Below are 22,076 nucleotides of genomic sequence, written 5' to 3'. Positions count from 1 at the left end.
CACAAATGCCTTGGGGGCTCTGTTCTAGCTCCAAAGCTTTGCCTTTTCCTGTTCTACTATGAATTCTCCCCCAAAATCATGATGAGCTTACCAGCTTTGGAGTCATTTCCTTACTGCACTATAATTGTCATTTAATGTAATTCCTTCATCTCCTTTTAAAGGATTTTAATATTGAAGGATTATTTTCTCTTTGTTTTCCAGCCAAGACTTCTTTCCATTGCTTTCAGCTTTATTGTCTCTAGAAAATCCGTAACATTCTATGACAAAACAGTAGAGGAAATGAGGCAAGAATCTGAGAATATACCACCGGAAATTAGCCCAAAGTTAATGCCTACACCATTTCTCTTGATTGGATATCTGATTTTATAGCTTCATCCAGGGCACATGTGATGAAGTGAGTTGTGACTGATTGCAGTGGAGTTAGGAACCTAGCTCTTCCTCCAAAAAAGAATGGAGAAAGGAGCTGTCTGTGGGAGTTGGAGTGCAGTGGAGGCAATTGCATTTGTCAGACACTCAGGGGCTCTATAAGGGTTCCTGAAGAGCATCCCTGTTCCTCCTCTGACTGTTCATGCATGTGCATGGCTGGTCATGGATGGCAAAGGGGAATTGGAGGAGAGGAAGTAGCTGAGCAAGGGCAGAGAAGAATTTGTAGCCATGCAGTGTGCTTTGCTACCAAATATAATGAAAATATTCTGGATTTTACTATGATCTCATAGGACACAGTTAACCCATGATTGTTGGGGTAACCTGTGAATTTTATTGAAAATCATTACATTATTTAATCAGTGACCAATGTTTAATCTTTTGCTTCTTGACTCAAATAAATGTGGGGAACTCAAGGCCCTTATATATACAAACAAGTGGAAGAAGAGCCTATTTCCCTTAATGCATTAGAGGTCAATTTTAGTGTCATAGGCTAGGGTCCCATGAAGCATGCCAGCTGCCATTGGGCGGGGGTGGCGGGGCAGGGGGAAGCCACTTTCAGGTATATTTTTATTTCACTAAGGGAGACTGATTTCTTACTAGAGATCACTTACAATTTCTTAGAAATTGATTTTCTTTCATAACAACTACTGTGATTAGAAAATCCAGAATATCTGTTTTATCTCTCTTGCTGTGGGTGTGGTTTGCACTTTTTATCCTCATTTTGTTTTCAGAAGAGACAGAGATCAGTAGGCCACCATCTTTAATAAAACAACTTCACATAGTTACCATAGGTTATTAAGTCATTCATCAGTATGAGTCTTTATCCTAGTATGGAATAATCATTGTAACACTTATGAAATCATTACTTTGAACACCAGACAAGGGCGTTAATTTATTTCTTTGACTCTCCACCCTAGCTGTCAGCATTTTCATCTTAAAGTGACGAAATCATAGGAGACCATGCAATCCCAGAAAAAGCAGGCACTCTTTCACACTTCCTCATCCCCCAGCCACACAGATGCTTTCCTGCAGAGATGAAACAAAAAATGTAAAATCAATAAATGGAAAAACGGCAATCATCCCAAGACTGAAGCAACCTTACTTTAACCTAGGTCGTGCTTGAGAAATTTAGCCATGAAAGGTTGGCAAGAAGAATCTTTCCTGAATTGCTCCCTGGGTGGGAACATTCAAGTCTGTTCAGAATAAGTTTCAGGAAAAAAAGTCATGTTTTTCTAACATTTTCAAAGAATTAAGTTGGTGAAAGGCGCTAGATTTGAAGTTCTTAAAAGTAATTATCTCTCCCTAGAGCACACATATTGTTCCAAGGATGGTAAAAACAGTGAACTCTTGTAGTCTTAAATTTCTATCCATTAAAGAAAGGTCTTCTCTCTTTTGAGTCGCAGTGGTCTGGATACCACTCACTCTATGCCTTCTGTTGAGACTACAAATTATAGCTTAAAGGCAGCCTAGCAAAAGATTTTTAAAAGTCACAAGGAAAAACAAATGGTCAGAAACTGCCAGATTTGCATTAACTTTATTCTTCTTTATTCCCTTCTCACTCTGATGTGCTGTTCTCTGCCTCTGCTCCATGCCCACTCCCATTGGATTGTCCCTGATTTTCTCATCCAGGAACTCTCATAGCAACTGAATGTGATATAAAGGAACTTCCAGGCACTGCATTACAACCCTAAGTTGTTCACATATATTGCATGGTAAAAAGAAAATAGAAATAAGTTGTGTACAAAGTCATCTTTAGTTCCTGTATCTCTTGGACTCTAAATTGACCTCTTCTCATGTCACTGCCTATTGTTTTTATGGCAATTTACTCTAAAGTCATCACATATGTCCTCTAGATAGAAATTTGATAATTCTAATTTAATTGCACTAAATAATATCATTTAAATTTGAAGTGGGTCATTATGTGTGATGAGTAATCCATTGTTGGTGCTATTGCAATGTGGTCAAGTTTATAATTTCATCATGATGCTAATTTTCAAATATAATAGTTGCATTAACATTTTAATCTTGCTATGATGGATTAATAGTTGGAGGACAATTGTTTCAATGCTCCAAACAAAACAAAACAAAACAACCAGTATCAAGTTTCTTTTTCTTTTTTTTTTTTTTTTTGAGATGGAGTTTCACTCTGTCACCCAGGCTGAAGTGCAGTAGCATGATCTTGGCTCACTACAACCTTTGTCTCCAGGTTCAAACAATTCTCCTGCCTTAGCCTCCAGAGTAGCTGAGATTACAGGTGCCTGCCACCACACCTGGATAATTTTTGTGTTTTTAGTGGAGATGGGGTTTCACCATGTTGGCTGGGCTGGTCTCGAACTCCTGACCTCAAGCGATCTGCCCACCTTGGGCTCCCAAAGTGCTAGGATTACATGCATAACCCACCACGCCTGGCCCCAGTGACAATTTTCTAATTGACATTCTTTTAGACATAAAGTCTTTCTCTAAATTTTAGGAATATACTAAGATTCTCTTCTCAAAATAATTAACTCATGAATTAAAAAAAAGTGGTCTATGGGTGATATCGTTTGGCTATGTCCCCACTGAAATCTCATGTTGAATTGTAATCCTCATAACATCTACATGTGGGAAGAACCCAGTGGGAGGTAACTGAATCATAGGGGATGTTTTTCCCGTGTTTATTCTTGTGATAGTGAGTTCTCACGAGATCTGATGGTTTTATAAGTGTATTAGTCTGTTCTCACACTGCTAATAAAGACATACCTGAGACTAGCTAATTTATGAAGGAAAGAAGCTTAACAGACTCACAGTTCAGCATGGCTGGGGAGGCCTCACAATCATGGCAGAAGGCAAAGGAGAACCAATGGCATGTCTTACACAGTGGCAGGCAAGAAAGCACATGCAGGGAAACTCCTCTTTGTAAAACCATCAGATCTTGTGAGATTTATTCACTATTTCGAGAACAGGACAGGAAAGACCAGGCCCCACAATTCAATTACCTCCCACCGGGTCCCTCCCATGACACATGGGGGTTATGGGAGCTAAAATTCAAGATGAGATTTTGGTGGGGACACAGCCAAACCACATCATAGAAGCATCCAGCATTTCCCTCCTGGCACTCATTCTATCTCCTACAACCCTGTAAAGAGGTGACTTCTGCCATGATTGTAAGCTTCCTGAGGCACCCCCAGCCATGCAGAAATGTGAATCAATTAAACCTCTTTTCTTTATAAATTATCCAGTCTTGGGTATTTCTTCATAGGAGGGTGAGAACAGACTAATACAATGGGTGTATTAATATTTCTTGAAATTTCTTTTGTAAAAAATGATCACTAGTAATACCTTAAAATAGAGTTCTCAAAGCTTATTAAATTTTAATTGAGGATAAGTTGGACTTCATGTATTTTATTATGCATTTTAAACGTTCAAGGTTCAGAATAGCATGAAAATTCCCAGAGTTAGAGCAACAATTGCAAAAGATTATTGACTAATTCTGAGCATCATAATAAACCAAAGAAGGAAAGCTTATTTAGTGAATTTTCACACATCACTAATTATATCCCATTTATGCAAAAGATTACTGACTAAACTTTGATGCTTAAATAAGGATCTATCAAAATTTAAATCAGTAGAATGGCTGTCATGGGTTTTAACCTATAGGACTGTTAGGTGGTAGGAAGAACTCTTGTGGCTTTATTCTGAGATAGGGCCCTCTTCGAAAGAAGCGCAGCACCACGGGAACTCATTTGAAACAGCTGCAAGCCCTCTGCTTTTTCATCTGTTGTCTTAAACTTCTTGTATTTTGACTAGCATGTCAAATTCATGGCTTCTGCTGTCTTCCTAGACAAATCTTTCATGACGAAGGAAAAACATGGCTGTAGTATCTCAGATCTCTCTCACTGAGCTTCAAAGAGCAAACAGTTAGAAGCCATATGGCAAAGTATGCTTTCTGTGAAATCTCTTGTCGGTCATTTCACCTTCTAGCTTTCAATGAGTGTAATCCAAGATTGTGCTCAACAATCTTGTGTGAACCACAACAATTTCAGTGTGAGCCACACTGAATTCCTGGAGATGTGATCAAATCAAAACCCTATCTATTGTGTCTGAAAAAAGCAACATAGTGCTACTAAGGCTCAATTATAATTCTGTGTTCACAATCAAATTGTTATTGAAAGGCTCTTTTCTCTAAATAATAATTTTAAAACACATGTCTCAAGTTAGTAAGTGGGGTATATTATATGATTCCAAAATTATGGCACATTTTTTTATTTTTTAAGGGAGTTCTGTATATGTGATATGAGACTTCCCACTAAAACCAACAAGTAGAAAATGTTTGAGGAATAGGGCATAGTTTTCTTATGTTTTCCTCAACATTTTCTAGTTTCATGCCTTAGAAATTTCAACTTTGAAAATCTGTTTTGCAAGACATATTCTTACAAATAACAATTATTTAAAGATACTTACTGATTATATATGCTTAAGGGTATGGCAAATTTAAAATAATATGTGTAGATTCTGAGTAAAACTTAGAATAAATTTGTAACATTATCTGAAAGACTGGTTTATTTACTTATCTTAATCAATTTCTTTTTTTTTTTTTTTGCATTTTAAATGTCTAATGCAAAAAGCCAATTATTCAAAATGGCATTTTAAATATGTATAATGTATAACAGGTATAATATATAAGAAAGAAAAATATTCACTTGGTCAGATTTTCAGAAATTTGAAATTTGAATTAATTTCCAAAAATGCCACCGGGCCGTGGCTCCATGCCCGTAATCCCAGCCTTTGGGAGGGCCGAGGTGACGGATCACAGAGCCTGTGAGATCGAGACCATCCTGGCCAACACAGAAACCCCTGTCTCTACTAAAATATAAAAATTAGCCTGGAGGTAGGGAGTTTATGGTCCCAGCTACTCTGAGGTAGGAAATGGCTCTAAACTGGAGGTGGGATTGCAGGAGCTGGTCGTGACCACTCCACTCCAGCCTTAAGTAATAGATGGTGATCATTCTAAAAAAAAAAAAAATTGCCTTTGTAACCATCAAATTTTGACTATTACAGATTTTAGTAACTTATGTGGATTTTTTCTTCTTATTACAGTATTATACTATTGTAAAAAAAAAAAAATGGTTTGTCTGCATAAGAAACTTTCTTTTTTTTTTTTTGAGACGGAGTCTCTGCTACTGTGCCACCCCAGGCTGGAGTGCAGTGGCGATCTTGGCTCACTGCAAGCTCCGGGCCTCCCAGGTTCCAGCCATTCCCCTGCTCCTGCCTCCAGTAGCTGGGACTGCAGTGCCTGCACCACGCCTGCTGTATTTTTTAGTAGAGATTTGGTTTCTACTCATGTTAGCTTAGGATGGTCTCTGATCTCCTTCTGACCTTTGTGGATCTACACCTGCCTGGCCTCCCAAAGTGCTGGATTATATGGCTTGATGCCATCACTCGCCATGAACTTCTATCTAAGTAGCCTCTAAAGGGGAATCTCTGAAATTTCAACCTATCCTTGAAATTTCCTCAGGAAAACGCTTAATTCAAATGTAAACAAGACAGAGGGATGGCTGCATTTTAAAAGCCAGAAGCTATAGAATCTACTCTTTCCTCTGAAAACTGAAGGAAATGACACCAAAATCTACATGCAGAGTGCGGACTGATCCAGTTAGATGCTGGAAAGCTCCAGAAGGAAACTGATTACTTCTGCCCCTTAGATAATCTGGAACGATATGTCTTTTGCATAGGTGCAAAAGACATATCGTTTGCCACTTGAAACCCATATCTCTCTTTTCTTTCCACTCTTATTATGTCTAGTCCCCACCTTGCCCCTAAACAACGAAGTGCTGGAGCCAACCTTATTGTCAATCAGGGAACAATGAGTCTAATAAATCCTTTGAGATCATTTATCCTTCCAGAAGCAGTGTGTTATCCAGTATAAGTACAAATCTTCTATTTAAAAACTTTGAGACAAGATATGTTTCAAATTCTAAATTGTAGAATTTTAAATTTAGAAAAATTGTATGGTACAAATGCCTTCACCTTATAATCAAATACATAATCAAATTAACTAATTAATACCTCTGCAGTGAAATGGTACTAATTAAGATAAAGTAGATAAGGCTACTTGCTGTATTAGTTCAGATTTTGCCACCAGAAGAATTAGGAAACAAACAGACAATTTTAGTTTCTTGGATTTTGGAATGATAAAGAAATGATTTAGAACTATCAAAATATCTCCATGGATATTAAACCAATTGAATGTATTTGTGGGGTTGGATTATGAGACAGTGAAATGTAGTTTGAAAGATAGGTACCTCCCCCCTTCTAATGCTCTTCAAAACACACTTAGGTTCCTTACTTTATCTATAGACAAGTGGATGATGATGGGCATTTAGCTCATTATGTCAAGGAAATCAACTATCCTGCTTCCTGGGGCTTCCTTTCAAAAATTACTAAAGCATGCAAATACTCCACTGCACTGCCAAAGTACATACATACTCTCACACAGAATTATACGTATGGATGATAAATACTAATAAATCTGTTTTGCAAGATATATTCTGACAAATGACAATAAGAAAATTTCAACTTTGTCGAAGCTTTTGAATTGTAGTCATGTGTAAGGGTAGAAATGCTTGCCTTTTTATTTAAATTCTTCTTTAAAAATACACTAGTTTAAGAGAGAAACGATTTTAAAAAAATTATTTTATTGGAATAGAGATGGTTGGTATTTTTTGAAAGAAATTGATATTGGCTTTTGATGTTACCACAGTCAGAAATATATTGAGATCAATCTGAAAGAGCCAAATCCATGACAGCTTTAAAGAATGAAGATGATTTGAAGTCATAAAATGTGGTTTTGGGGTAAATAAGTAACAACAAAAGAAATTAAAAAAAAATACAGAGTGGTTAGAAAATATTTATGTGCATTTAACTACTTTGGAATGAGCATGAGACATAGTTAAACAGAAACTACTCCTTATTTCAACTTTAAAAATTTAGGAAAAAGTCCAATTTTACTATTCATGCTTGTAGTTCCACATTTCAAGTGACACAAATATCCCATGGGACAGGCTTGTTTTAACATATTAACTTCATTGATTTCAGCTTAGGAATAAAAGCCCTTACAATCTTCATGAAAAATTAATGACTCCCCTAGGAGAAATGTTGCAGACAACACTGGAACTGGCATTTTTATCTAGTAGGCAGGCTTAAGACACCTCCACCCAGGGTGGGGTCAAAGGTTATTTCAATTTCTCCAAGGTGCTTTGGATGAGAAGGGAGCTTATCTTGAGTGGGAAAGTAACTGAGCTGCCTGGACTTGATCCTGGCCACAGGACAATGCTGGGAGTGGAGGAATGGGTACTCTCGTTGTAACACTTTGTGGTGTTGGTCAATGTACCCCAGTCAAGCCCTTGGAAAAACAATCCAAAAGTTTTCAAGAGAGGAAGCTAGAAATGTCGTTGAGAAGTTCGTGTTTTTTTGTAATGGGTTGATGTTCAGGGTGCTGATGCAAGGGAGGTACTGGTATTGAGAAGGGATCCTCACCTCTTAGGGCTAAAGCAGTGCCAGCAGGTACTGGAAACTCATTGGGAAGCATTCTAGTGGAAGAATGTAACAAGTCTACATCAGAGGTCACTACAAGCACAAAACAAGTTTCAAGTCAAAGTCCAGCCAAATGTCATTGAGAGAAGGGGGAATGCTGCAGCTATAGAATCGAGTAAACACAAAGAGAAGTGGGGAGACCAGCCGCCACTGGAGTGAAAGAGCAGGAAAGATTGCCAAAGAGAACATCTATGCTGTCAGTCAAGTGTGGCCAGGGACACAAGGGGCACATAAAACTGGCCGGAAGCCACTCACATGTCCTTCTGAGGTCTTTTCCGGTTCTGTTTTTTTTTTTTTTTTTTGGTCATTTCTAAGCAAATTTTGAGAAGGATATAGCAAAATTGAGTTTCCACTGTTCAGAATGAAAGATTTTTATGCCTGTGTTCTTTTGTAATGTGATTACTGATTTTTCCCTTCTGTGCTTTGTTTTAATTGGTCAAGAAGCATGGAGTGGAAGGAAACATGGCTCTCCAAACTTCTATCAGTTCCTACAGCTCTTCCTCTGGGATAGGCATATCAGATGGGCAAACCCAGAACAATGCAGTGTCCTAACAATAGTTCTGCCAATTCAGAGAGCTAGGCTGCCCTTGGGTAAGAGTCTAAAAATGGGTATAGGACACTGATTTCAGATATGCTTGTTAATAGAAGAATCTGAGTGGCTCAGAAACAGATCCTGGAAACGTGCATAATTTATTTTAACTGAGCGTCCTGTTAGAAGTACATCTTAGGTGCCTTAGGAAATCCTATCATGTTTAGGAAGCCAGCTGTATGATCAAAGGCTCAAACAAGGGTGAGTTGATACAGATAATGTGAGTAATGCTTGTCAGTTGGAGAATTTGAATTAAACTTACCTGTCTCCAACCCCCAACCTCCCAACCAGATAAAAATATAATATAAAGAAATTTTCTCCTGAAAAGTTAACTTTATTGGTGCTTATTTTTATACTAGTTATTTCTGCTTATTTTTTTGACCAAAGTGCTATATCATGAAACCAAATTCTTCCTCTCTCACAGAGCAGTTTTCAATCTATCAAAAGCAGCATTAAGTGATGCTCTCCCCACAAAGTCACCAGATCAGTGTCCCTGCTATCCAAAATCAGCTTCAAGACCAACTTCCAAATCCTCTTTTAACCAAAGGGTTACTTTGAAGTCCCTCTAAAATAGACATTATTTGTTAGCTAGAAATACCCTCATAATATCTACTAATGCCTCTATAACTAAGAATTTTGTAGTCACACTACTGAGAAAGAAAATTCATAATTCTTCTTTCCATTGAGCTCCAAAATATACTTATTACTCAAAAGCAGTTGCCAGCTCTCTCCAATCATCTTCCCATGCCGTTGGAAAGTTGATAATATTCAAAAGTTCATGCTGGATAGGCTGGTTAGCATTGGAACTTTTGTGTTTTCTTTCTGATGTCTGTAATTAATCCTCCATTTCTTAAATTTCAGGATTATTTTAGAATTACAATCATTTTTTATACATAAGTGTTCAAAAAGTGATTTTAGTTCTTAAATTGTATGTTAAATCAACACAGACAATTTAGCCAGATAACTAAAAATCACAATGCTGAAAAATTCTTCTGATTTTATGTCATACATCACAGCATTTTCCTTTTATGTTTGTACTTTAAAATTTTTTTTTTTCAAGTTGAAATGCCTAAACTTTACAAAGTTTTGAAGTTTGGCACATGTTGGATGAATACTCAGAAACTTGGAGAAGTTCACCTTAAAAATCCAAGATTTAAAAACTAATTGCAACATCTCAATGAATTAGTGATATTTCCTTGCCTTCAGTTGCAGAAATGTTATTATTTAGGTGTCCTTTCTTATGAGATTCCTGCCAATTCTAATTCCTGCTCTAAGTATGAGTTAAGACTAAAACTATTAAGGAGAAATCTTTAATCATGAGCAACCATATAATTTATTAAAACTGTTTTGGGCCGGGCGCGGTGGCTCAAGCCTGTAATCCTAGCACTTTGGGAGGCCGAGACGGGCGGATCACGAGGTCAGGAGATCGAGACCATCCTGGCTAACACGGTGAAACCCCGTCTCTACTAAAAAAAAAAATACAAAAAACTAGCCGGGCGTGGTGGCGGCGCCTGTAGTCCCAGCTACTCGGGAGGCTGAGGCAGGAGAATGGCGTAAACCCGGGAGGCGGAGCTTGCAGTGAGTGTGATTGCGCCACTGCACTCCAGCCTGGGCAGCAGAGCAAGACTCCGTCTCAAAAAAAAAAAAAAAACTGTTTTGGACAATAATTCTAATAATGCTTTAAGGGACCTATAGCTTGAAGTTTTCCCGAAGTACCTGCAGAATCCTACAGGTTGAATTTAGAATGTTTCTTTATTGATCACTCCAGCTAGCATACTTAATGGAAATGGAAAGAGATATTTGCTAGACACAAGATGGCAGCAACATACCACCAAAATTTTATGATTTACTCATAGAAACTAAAGTTGTGTAATTCAAATCAGAGACTTTTTATGGTAATTTTTATCCTTTTGGGAAGGTGGGGACGTAGACACCTTTGAGAATCTGATTAAAATGGTGGTCTCTCTTCACTCCAACCACCATGTATATAAATTTCTGATGAAGCCTTTTCATAGACTTACAAAGTTTAGTCCTGTGAAGACTAACTTATATTTTTCTTTTGAAAATAAATCCACAAAGGGAACAGATGATACAAAGAGTTCGGTAATCCAAGTATCAAGGGAAGGACAGACTCAGAAGTTGAGGCTTTTGATGGTATTTCATCTTCTGCCTTTCCAGGGAAGAATGATAAATTACAAACCTTTAAATGATGGATTGTGTATTCCTGGAACTTTCCACTCTAAGAAAGAGACACATCAATAGGTTAATGATTATTTATTAGTAGGAGACCCTTTTCTGTTTAATTTTTAATGTTCTGATTAAAAGTTGTATTTTACCAAAAATTTGAAAGTTTTCTTCTTTTAATTATCTGACTTCAAAAAACCACAACCAACTTTTCTTACCTCTTAAAAGTTGTATATTTTTTTAAAATTGTAAGCTTCTTTTTGTATTCTTATTATTGTTTTAAAACATAGAGTATAATATGACCAGTATAACTGAGTATCAACTAGCATTTCAGTAATTCCATGTACACATATATCCTAAATTTGAAATATATATAATAAAATAAAATTTAAACAGAGTGACATATGGTTGCAATTAAAGTTTTGTTGTTTGGCTTTACAAACCTTAGTGGAAATCCTGAGGAATGAGTCCTAACTCTGGCACAAGTACAGCTTAAGTAACCAGCTTCCATGATCAGTACAAGCACAGTTGGAAGAAAATAAACAGGGGGAGGGGCACAGCTGATTATCATCGTTGAATTCTGATTCAGAGTTACAACTTTCAAGTTTGATAAGAAAGTACTGGCAATTTCCCAGAAGCAAGCAGCTATCCTGGTTTTACAGAACACAAGGTGGCAGAATTGCTCTTTTTAAATCACTGATCTTTAAATAACTTAAAATTTAGAAAAATTTCTAAAGAGCAACACATAGTAAGGGGAATTGTTGAAACACTAAGTTCCCACAAACATTAAGGTGATATTATACGTAATGAAACAAAATATATATTGTGAAAAGCTCATTATGCTAGCATTTTGGAACTCTTATAAAGATAAGTGAAAATATTGATTGACTTCATTAAAAATGTCTTTAGTAAGTTACTAGAGCATCATTTAGTGAATTCTTTCTATAATTTAACAGTTACTTTTACATTTTAACAAGTTGCAATAGTGGTTTTAATATTCAAATTTAGAAAGGATACACTCAACAGATATCATTTTAATATATTGCTGCAAGTGAGATTTCAGCCAAAGGCTCTATGTTGACTCCAGACTTTCTCATCAAAACTACATTTTGTTTATCACACAAATATGGTAAAACACCATATAGTCATGGAAGAGACAGCAACAAAATGTGATGTGAAGATCACATGCCTTCAAAAGGCTAATTTAAGAATTATTGTAACTATAATAAAATTATTCTAGTAGATGTAATGCAAGAATTGTTTTATTGAATTTATCTGAAAGTGCTAAATCAGTTATTAGATATTTATTAGACACTACTACCTGCAAAACATTTAAACATTTTTATATTGTAGCAGAGATTGTTAGAAGCTTTAGGATGAACAGAACTCCAAAATATTGGCCAATGATTGAACAACTATAGACGGCCCCCATTTTAATTAATAGTGGGTGTTTATGAAAATGTAATTAGAAGTATAATGTCTGGAAGTAGAACAATAGACTTAGAGACTATTAGGAGAGTTAAATTTCTGAGATCTGAAAAATGCTATTACTTCTTAATTTGGGAGTGAAAGGAGGTAGTGTCCTTCAGGACTGGACCATCCATTGGGTGAATGAGAGCCCCTGGGCGTACCAGGAATCAGCTTCAGTGGAGGGGATGAACACCCACATACCAATTACTGTTACTGGGAAATCCAGTGGGGCATTTGTTCTTTCTCAGTTAGCACCTGCTCCCTTGAGCTCCAACCTCTCCAATGGGCAGAGGTAGCGATGCGAGCAGCTCCCAATCTCTTAACTTCATCGTCAGGTTACCTACTTTACACAGAGCAGGGATAACAGAAAGATAGCATGTGTTTCTACCTCCACCTTGCAGCCTTGTCAGTGAGTTTCGGGCCTGTTTTGGCCACCTTACATGAAGAGGGGATTATTTTGGACAACTCCTTTGCTTCTTAACATTATGGCAGTTCTAGCTCTATCCCAGAGGAAACAGGTGGTGGGGGCTTTGAAGTAGGAAAGAGGACAGCAGCAAATAGTGTCCCACAGGAACAAGGGAATTTCAGGTGCCTTGGTGGGTCCTTTATAGACCAGGTAGAGAGAAAGTTCCTTTCATTTGACATTGATCTTTGTTCATAAGTACTGTCAAATGATCTGGTGTACGTGCAATACCACTCCCCTCTCCCAGCCCCTCATCCTCAGCCACATGACAGATTTGTTCAGATTTGTCAATAATCAGATAGTGACTTAAAAAAAAATAGAACTATGTGTACTTTGAAAGGTGGATTTAGATTTGCCAATGCACAATTTATATTCAAAAACAGTCATATTATTTGAAGGCTAGATTTAGAGTGGTCAATATATGACAACTGTATACGGACTGTCATATATAGAAAAGTGACAGATGATTTTTTTTCTCTCTTTTGAGACAAGGTCTTGCTCCGTCACTCAGGCTAGAGTGCAGTGGTGCTATGACAGCTCACTTGAGCCTCAACCTGGGCTTAAGCGATCCTTCCACCTCAGCCTTCTGAGTCACTGGAACCGCAAGTGCATGGCACCATGTCTGACTAATTTTTAAATTTTTTTAAGAGAGAAGATGGGGACTCCCTATGTTGCCCAGTCTAGTCTCAAACTCCTGGGCTCAAGGGACTCTCTAGTCAAAGTTCTGGGATTATAGGTGTGAGCCACCATACCAGGCTCATTTTTTTTTTTTTGGATATAAGAGAATATGTATTTATATAGAACAGTGTCCCATTTGGCCACTTTGGTGTGGGAGATGCAAAGGACATGTGTGAGGTGAAAGGCAGTTGAATTTATTGAGATTATACCGTATTCTATGCAATGTGTTAATTTTTGTATTCCCTTTATGTTGGAGTCGCTTCACAACAAAAACTCTGTAAGACAGAAAAACCCTCATGAAGCCCAAAAGGTTTAGTCTCTGTAAGTAGGGCTTCATCATCTGCTTACTGACTTTTGTCTCTTTTTTCTGTATTCAGAAACATTTAAGCAACATTTATTGCAAGCGTATTCTGTGGTCACTAATACTGATTCCATAAAAATCATGATCTCATTCATGTGTGGGTTTTACACAAAAGAATATGTCTTCATTAGCAGAATTTCTTATCAGTGGCTGATGGGAAAATGATTTAGGAAGAAAAAGGACAGAGTTGGCCAGGATAACACTAACATTACTGCTAACTCTCCAGGCATGAGTAAGAGTATCATGTCCTTACATTAAGTTTTCTAGCACAATCTCTAACATCCTACAGATCAATAATTAATATGACACAATTTTACTTATGCTAATACCCTATCAATTTAATTTGAAAGATAAGCGAGCCTTATTTATTTTTTCTCTTTGAGATAGTACGCATTCCTCAGTCTCTGGACTATGGCGAAGCCTTTGAAGAATATTCTTACATCCTAATTGTGCAACTCAAAAATTCTCAGCTTCCCATTGCATCCATGAGTAAATGTGTATGCAGTTGGTGTACAAACACCCATAACAGTTTAGTAGAGCACAGAAACTTAAGAGATGAAAGAAGCAGAATTGTATGTTTTATGGATGTTTTATTTTGATTTATATTACCAAAAAGTCTCAAGATATAGAAAGGTACTTTTGAAATTTAATCCGGTTCAAAACTATAACATCTCTGTTTAAGACTAAACATCTCCATAAATTATGTTTGTTAGATTTTATAGTTCTAAGGGAGAAAAACAGTCACCAAAGATGCTTAGCAAACACTATTTAAATCATTTAGATATAACTTATTCCTTGGTATATTGCCAGAGTTTTCCTCCAAAACAAGCGTGTATTTCAAAATAAAAGAGAATTACATTATAAATTATGAATAAAAATGAAAACATTTGAAGAAAATGTCCTGAGGCCTGAACCCAAATATACTAATTAGTGTTTTATCAGTTCAATATGTTTTGCCAAAAAGAATCTTCTGCTTGATTTTAGTGTTGTTTTTCAGTGAAGATCAGTTTTTGGATATCTTTCATGCAGGACTAGAAGGGAAAACAAGAAAAACAAAATAGAATAAAGAGTTATTTGTGTTTGACATGACAATGCACAAGACTATTGTTTCGTCTCAAAGCAGACAATATACACAGCTTTTTGTACAATTCTAAATGGAGAAGATCATGCATATTTATTTCTGCTTGAATTTTTATCAAACCCATTTTCATAATCCCACCATGGCAACTGAATTCAACAGTTTCTTCTAGAAACACCAGTCTTTCCCCATTCTACCTAGCTTATCTCATTCAGAATACTGGTATGTATTTATGAATATGACAAAAGTAACCAAATGCAATCAAGATAAGTTGTGGGCAAGAAGTAGGGAAAGAGAAAAGAAAGTTCAAAAAATGTTGTGAAGGTGTTTAAAGAGAGAATGCCCTTGTTTTGCTGTAATGCGTGTTTAAGTATTTAGGAGATGTGGAAGTATGATATCTGCATTTAATCTCAAAGGTTTAGATTTCTATGTCTATATTATTTTGTATGTGTAAAGAGAGAGGGAAGGGAAAAGAGGAATAGAAATAGAGTATGTGTGAGAAATTTTGGCAAAATGTTGATAGTTGTTGAATATAGCTACGAGTGTGAGTTTTATATAACTATTTTAAAACCTTCCTGTAAGTTAAAATTTATTTTAAAACAAAATATCAAACAGTGCATAAAAATGGTGGCATAAAGGAAAATCAGTAATATTTGAGTAGGAAACATAAATTATTTAGTATTTAGATGCTTTTGACATTCTATTTCTTCAGGGATGCTAGTTCATGGTTTGGAACTCTTTTTTCTTTCATCAGGGAAAATCTGATATCTAATACAATAAACAACAATTATAAAACAAATAACATGAGGCTGATATGATTGAACTAGAAACACGAGGCATTTAGCTTCTCTTCACCTCTTCTTTAACCCCATCATTGGTCTCTGCCTTAGTCAGCTTGGCTGGCCTAACAAAATACTGTGGACTAGATGGCTTAAACAACAATAACGTATTTTTTCATTGTTCTGGAGGCTGGAGTCCCACATCAAGCTTCAGGCTGATTGTTTCTGGTGAGGCTCTCTTTCTGATTTGTAGATGGCCTCTTCTTGCTGTGTCCTCACATGGCTTTTCCTTGGTACATGGAAAGCTCTCTAGCATATCTTCTCATAAGGAAGTCAGCCATATTGGATTAGAGACCCACCTTACTACCACATTTGACCCTAATTATTTCTTTAGAGACACCATCTCTAAACACAGTCATACTAGGGATTAGAGCTTCAACACGTGAATTTGGCAGGGGGCACACAGTCATTCAGTTCATAAAATTCTCTAACTCAAGTTCAGAGAAATGCAGGTTTTCAAGAAACATAGATTAGCAATGTTTTATGTTCTATGCTAAATTGTTTTTATGGTGTACAGTATAATTAAACAGGATGATTTTCCTAACTTTAGCTCACACCTAACTCAGCAAAGCGTCATACTATATTTTATTGAGATGCTTTTTTTCTCAATTTTGTAGCAAGTGAAGCACATCAAATGATGTCCTTGTTCTGTTTTCTACAACTGCACTGTTAATTTTCTCAGTGTTGATTCCACTAATATTCTGTTTTGTGTTAATTATTTGGTCTTCTAGGCATTATGCAGTCTGAGTCTGAAAGTTGAAATAAATTACAATTAAGTTGGTATATCCATGTAAATATCCTTGACAACAATGCCCAGTGGATGACGGAATTAGTCTCCTGTTCTATAGCACCATGGAGACAACCCCACTGACATTCAATGGACGATGATCAAATCCATTCTCCTTTATTACTCTCCCCCAAGTTCTTAAAATTATGACCCATTTTAACTTCCTTCATGTTTTTACCATGCTTTTTTCTTTTCTTGGTTCTTTCTAGAGTTTCTAAGTGCTTTTATTTTGATTTGTTTTTCTTGTTGGAAACATGTGTTTTCTTTGTTATGTCTCCAATATCATCTGTCTTTTTGCTCACTCTATTGCCTAAAATCCAGTCCATTTTTCCTCTAGAAGTTTACTGGCTTCCTATTCTAATTTGAAGGAGTAATTTGATATATAGACCATAATTGCTTATGCAGATGTTTGTTTTACCTGCAGTTCATGATTGATTTCTTTCATTTTCTTTCAGGTTTTGATAATATCATTAATTTTATCTTTACTTTCTGTCATGTAACCTACTCTTTATCTGGACTTAATCTCAAATCTCCAGTCCTTTTGCCTGGAGACCTTTGTTCTAAAGTCCACGTGCTTCTAATTTAGCTGAACTGGTGGCTTTCTGATTTCAGAAGCAATCATCCTAGGTCAATAATTCCAAATTTTCTTACGTTAGTGAATTCATTGTTTTTGTGCCCTGATGATGCCTTTTTTTTTTTTTTTTTTTTTTTTTTGAGATGGAGTCTCGCTCTGTCACCAGGCTGGAGTGCAGTGGCACAATCTCGGCTCATTGCATGATGTTGCCTTTCTTTTTGATATTTCCCCCTTACTTTGCTGCAGCATATTGTATCTGTTAGAGTTCAATCGGAGAAGCATAATCACCGTAGAAGAAAGAACATTGTTGGAATCAGAACATATACAATTGTGGGAGCTGGCAAAGAAGTCTACAGAAGGCTGTTGTCACTGTATCTGGCAGTGGATCTGAAGTTGCTATAGATAGTCAAGGCTGGTAGTTCAGAAAAAAAGTTAGACATGGAATAGGAGACACAGCAAGGACAAACTGGAATCCATAAGGAAAAACTGGGAAGTGTCTGAATCTTACCTCCTCCAGTCTTGATGATATGAGTGTCCTGTGTTAGGAAGAGCTAGCTACTCTCTACCTGGGAGCAACAACTAAACCTGAAGCTCTAGCAGGATCTGAAAAAGCTGTAGGTCTGGCTGCTCCCACATGCCTAGCAGGTCAGTAACAATGTATGTGAGCTACATGGGGACCTGGTACCCTACACTGACCTTTAGAGATTATAGCCATTCTTTCACGTCTACCATTCCATTCTTGTGCAGTTTCTCTTTTGGCTCACCCTAATGCAGAAATACATAGAAAATAGAATTATGGAAGACCTAGTTTTAGTTTAACTAAATTGACATTGTACAAAGCTGTCACAGTCTGCCCCTTGTCAACCTGATATTCACATAAAAGCCTTTTGACTTCCAAATAAAGACATAGCGAAATCATGTTTCTGCCTAATAACTGAACAGATACTAACTAACCATCTCACCACAAGAGAACACAAAGTCCTTTTGGCTGTCTTTGGCTGATGCTTTTTTCTAGCTGAGACACACTTACTCCTGGATATCCTGGAGCTTAAATACTGAAATATCAAGTTAATTACTATTAAACATTTTATAATAGTATGGAAATAGGGGATGGAAATTTAAAATATCAGTTAATGTAGACACAAATATGTTCATGTCTCAGTCATAAATATTTATATTTATTATTGTATTTATTATTATTATTATTATTATTTTTTGAGATGGAGTCTCGCTCTGTCACCAGGCTGGAGTGCAGTGGCGCAATCTCGGCTTATTGCATGATGTTGCCTTTCTTTTTGATATTTCCCCCTTATTTTGCTGAAGCATATTGTATCTGTATTTAATATTGATACAATATGTATCTGTAAATAATATTGTATGTTTATTATTTATAATAATGAATACCACCGTAGTTCTCATTTCTACAACATATCATGCTGTCATTGCATACTTGGAAATGATATTGTAATATTCCTTACCAGAACATATGCTCTGTGAAAGGAGGGACTGTTTCTCAATTACTTACTCCTCTATCTCTAGTTCTGAGCACAGTGACAAACACAGAGCAGACATTAAATTAGTATTTAATTAGCATTCAATAAATGCAGACTAGTGTGTGTATCTGTGTTTGCATGTGTGTGTATGTACATGTGCATGCATGCACACACACATACCAAGATGACCCTGGGTGTTTTAATAAGAACATCTTCCAAGTTGAATGCTTTCTGAGGAAATTTACCTGTAGTACAGATATCATTTCACATATTATTCCCCTTCATTTGCACTAACAAATGTCTCCTCTTGCTCTTTTGTGCTAGTTCAGTTTCCAGTTACATCCACTTGGAGTTTCACTGTTCAAGGGTTTCATTACCACTTTGGTGTGAATCTACTTAATAAACATTTTCTTTCTTTTGTTCCTTAGAGCTATCCTGTGAGGCACCCAGAACAGCTATTATTACTATTTTAATTTACAAATAAGGAAAGTGAGATTCAGAAAAAATGTAATGCATTGTGATGTCAGTGGTAGTTAAGAACTCGAATTTGCAGCTTGTTACTCTTAGTCCAGTACTCCTACTATTAAGACATGCTGGTATTTAAAAATGTAAAGTGGTTAGTAATGGACTGAACTTGAATAATACACTAATGGAAACATCAAATGAATTTCTTCTTATAGCTATAGTTTTGAAACCGCATAATATTGCTCAAGCGACAAATTAAATGTAGGGCTTTCTGCTTTAGTTCAGTCTTACGGATTATGATTAGAGGCATAAAAAATTACCAGTATTACTGAAAGAATTTCTTGACTTTAGACATAACCTGTTTTAGTATTGTGAACTATTTTTGATATTTGATCTTTATTGTATAAAATTTGACTCTGTATTTCTGGCCCCTATATCACTTAATGGTCTCTGGGTGTGTGCCTCAGGGCCCCTCCCTCAAATCTCTGTGGTTTAGAAAACCAAAAGTGGCATCTCATTTTCTCTACTTAAAGACCTTCTTCATCATTTTGAAATTCTGATGACATTTATTGGGTACAACCATGAAAAGGAGAATGGCCATATGCTTTTAGTTTGCCAAGGTATTACCCAAAGCAGGTGTTCAGTATGCAAAGAGATACTTTTAAAGTGCCAACATAGTCATTTTTAATTAGTGGACATTCTTTGTCAGGAAAGTTAAAGTTTCACATTTCTTTGGGTGTGAAGTTGCATATTAATATGTTTTAGTTTCTTCTGAAAAACAAAAAAAACTCCATTTTAGGAATAAAACTTAGGAATAACTTAAGCTTCAATTTCTGATACTCAGATTATTGTTTGGGAACAAGTCATCATTGTATTAAATCTGTTTCTCATCACAAAGGGAGTATCTATTACCTGAATAAATACTTTTAAGGTATTTTTGCATATAATGTAAGTCATGCCCTTACCATGAGCCAGGGTACCACACATTAACAGATTATTCAGAGGAGCTCAGAAACAGCAATGATTAAGAAATTTTAAGTAGATTTGTAGCACAGTAATGGGTTTTTAATCCTTTAATTTTACTTACCATCTCTACAAAGAAGTTTTGAGATTGACTTTGACTTCACATATTTTCATATTTTCAAAATTACAGGAATGGATCTGTTTTGCTAGTCAAACATCCAGAATTAAAGTGAGCAGCTCATGAAACAGGCAAAGAAACAGTGAATCAATCAACTTAGTATTAAATCTTGTGGGTAAAAAGCCAGTACTAAGCAAGTGGCCATTAGGAATTTGATTGTTCCCACTCATAATGGAATTTGGAAAGGGCTACTAATCACATAGTTTTGCCTTCCCTGAGCTCCAGAATATTGATTGTAACAGTCAGGTAACTTTATCCTCTGTAACCACCATAGCTCATGCTAATTTAGTTAGTCTTCATCTTCTCTGTGGTTTGATCATTCTTGTCTCAGTAAAATTATTATTCCATTCTGTGTTCTCTCACATGAGTCATTTCCATTTCTAAAATCAATATCTCTCAATGGTATTTTGCTTCCAGAAAGATGGAATAGATATATTCCTGCTAAATCCAACTGAAAACCTTGAAAATTATATGTAAAACAAACCCAAGAAGACCTGAAAAGTGTAAAGAAGGAGGAAAACTAGCTAAGGAACTGGAGGACCAAAGAATGGCATGGTGGTAAGTTTTATATGTTTTGTTTTTGCCTCATATGTTTCCAACGTGGAGATACAGAAGCTGGAAAAATCCCAGAAATGCCAGAGGATGCAAAAACAAAAATCCTTAACAAAAGCCTACTGGCTCTAGCCAAAGTTTCAGGAAAGGCACATACTAGCAAGAAAGAAAGCTTCTATATAATAACTCTTCCACCCTGACCAAATACCACAGAAAAAAATCTGTAGCCCAGTCCCACCTTAGCTAGCAAAAGCTAAATGACAAGCATAAAGTTTCATTCTTTTCAGACTATAAAGAGGGGTCTCAAACTCTCTCCAGGGTGATGTCAGAGAAGACTGCGTAGGAAGTTGTAACTTTGTTCTCTGCTAAGGGTAATGAGTCACACTTGTGGCTTCTATTGTGTCAGTGAATACACCTGAGGAGTTTTGCTTTTCACCACCACCTAGTAATGAAGAAGAATGCCTCTACCTCTTTCTGGTGGTGTTAGAAAAGGCCTAGAAGACAGTCTGGACTTTCATCATTGCCCAGTTTCCCCTCCCTGTGGTGTCAGTGGAGTTCACACGGGGAGCAGTAATAGAAGCATGCCAGTATGATATCAGCAAACCTCTAGTGGGGGCATGAAAATCCCTCACTTGTCCAACAGTAACAAGGAGCTTTTCTCCCCTTTGACTATTAATAAAGGATCAAGTAGGGAACTTGAAATTTTATCTTCACTTCCCTTCTGTCCCTGTAGAGGAAACCAACTGAGTAGATTTACATAGGATCCGGTCTCATAGTTCTAAAGGGTTCAGGTTTTGAGAGAACATCACATGTCACAAAATGGCCAGGAATATTTCTAACTGAATGAAGAAAGACAATCAAGATATGTCAACACCAGTACAATGTAGATACTAGAATTATGTGACAAATCATTTAAAAAATGCTTCTGCAAGTAATTACAAATAAACTGGAAATAAATTAAAAGAGAAAAGTTTTAGTAAAGAAATAGGAGATAAAATAAGAGTGAAATGGGAATTTTAAAACTAAAAAATACACTAACCAAAATAGAAAACTCAGTGGATTAGCTCAGCAGCAGAATAATGAGGACAGAAGGATGAGTAAGTAAACAGGGTTAGAGTTCCAGAAGGAAAGAACAAAGAAGGTAGGGCTAAAAAAATACGCAAACAAATGACCAAAGCTTCCCAAATTTAGCAAAATACGTAAACCTACAGATTCAAGAAGCTTAGAAAAACCCAGACAATATAAACCCGAAAAAGTCTGCATGAAGATATATCATACTCAAACTTGTAAAAACTAAAGGCAAATACAAATGATGGAAGCAACTAGGGAGAAATGACATTTTGGCTATAGGAGTAAAACAGTTTGAATGATATTAACTTTTCAATCAGAAATCAGTACTTCAGC

General features: G+C 36.4%; 1 long non-coding RNA gene across 1 annotated transcript in view; it reads left to right on the top strand.

The window, feature by feature from the left end:
- LOC110742781 overlaps positions 1–22,076 on the top strand; it is a 64,181-nt gene that overhangs the window by 34,136 nt on the left and 7,969 nt on the right. Inside the window, exon 5 of the long non-coding RNA XR_002520846.2 lies at positions 20,538–20,678. This is a non-coding gene — a long non-coding RNA (uncharacterized LOC110742781). The remainder of the gene's footprint in view (positions 1–20,537; positions 20,679–22,076) is intronic.

This window comes from Papio anubis, chromosome 4, assembly GCF_008728515.1.
Source record: "Papio anubis isolate 15944 chromosome 4, Panubis1.0, whole genome shotgun sequence".
In the NCBI taxonomy this organism is placed as follows: Eukaryota; Metazoa; Chordata; class Mammalia; order Primates; family Cercopithecidae; genus Papio; species Papio anubis.
Note: the sequence above shows the minus strand (reverse complement) of the source record. Positions and strands in the feature narration are given on the sequence as shown.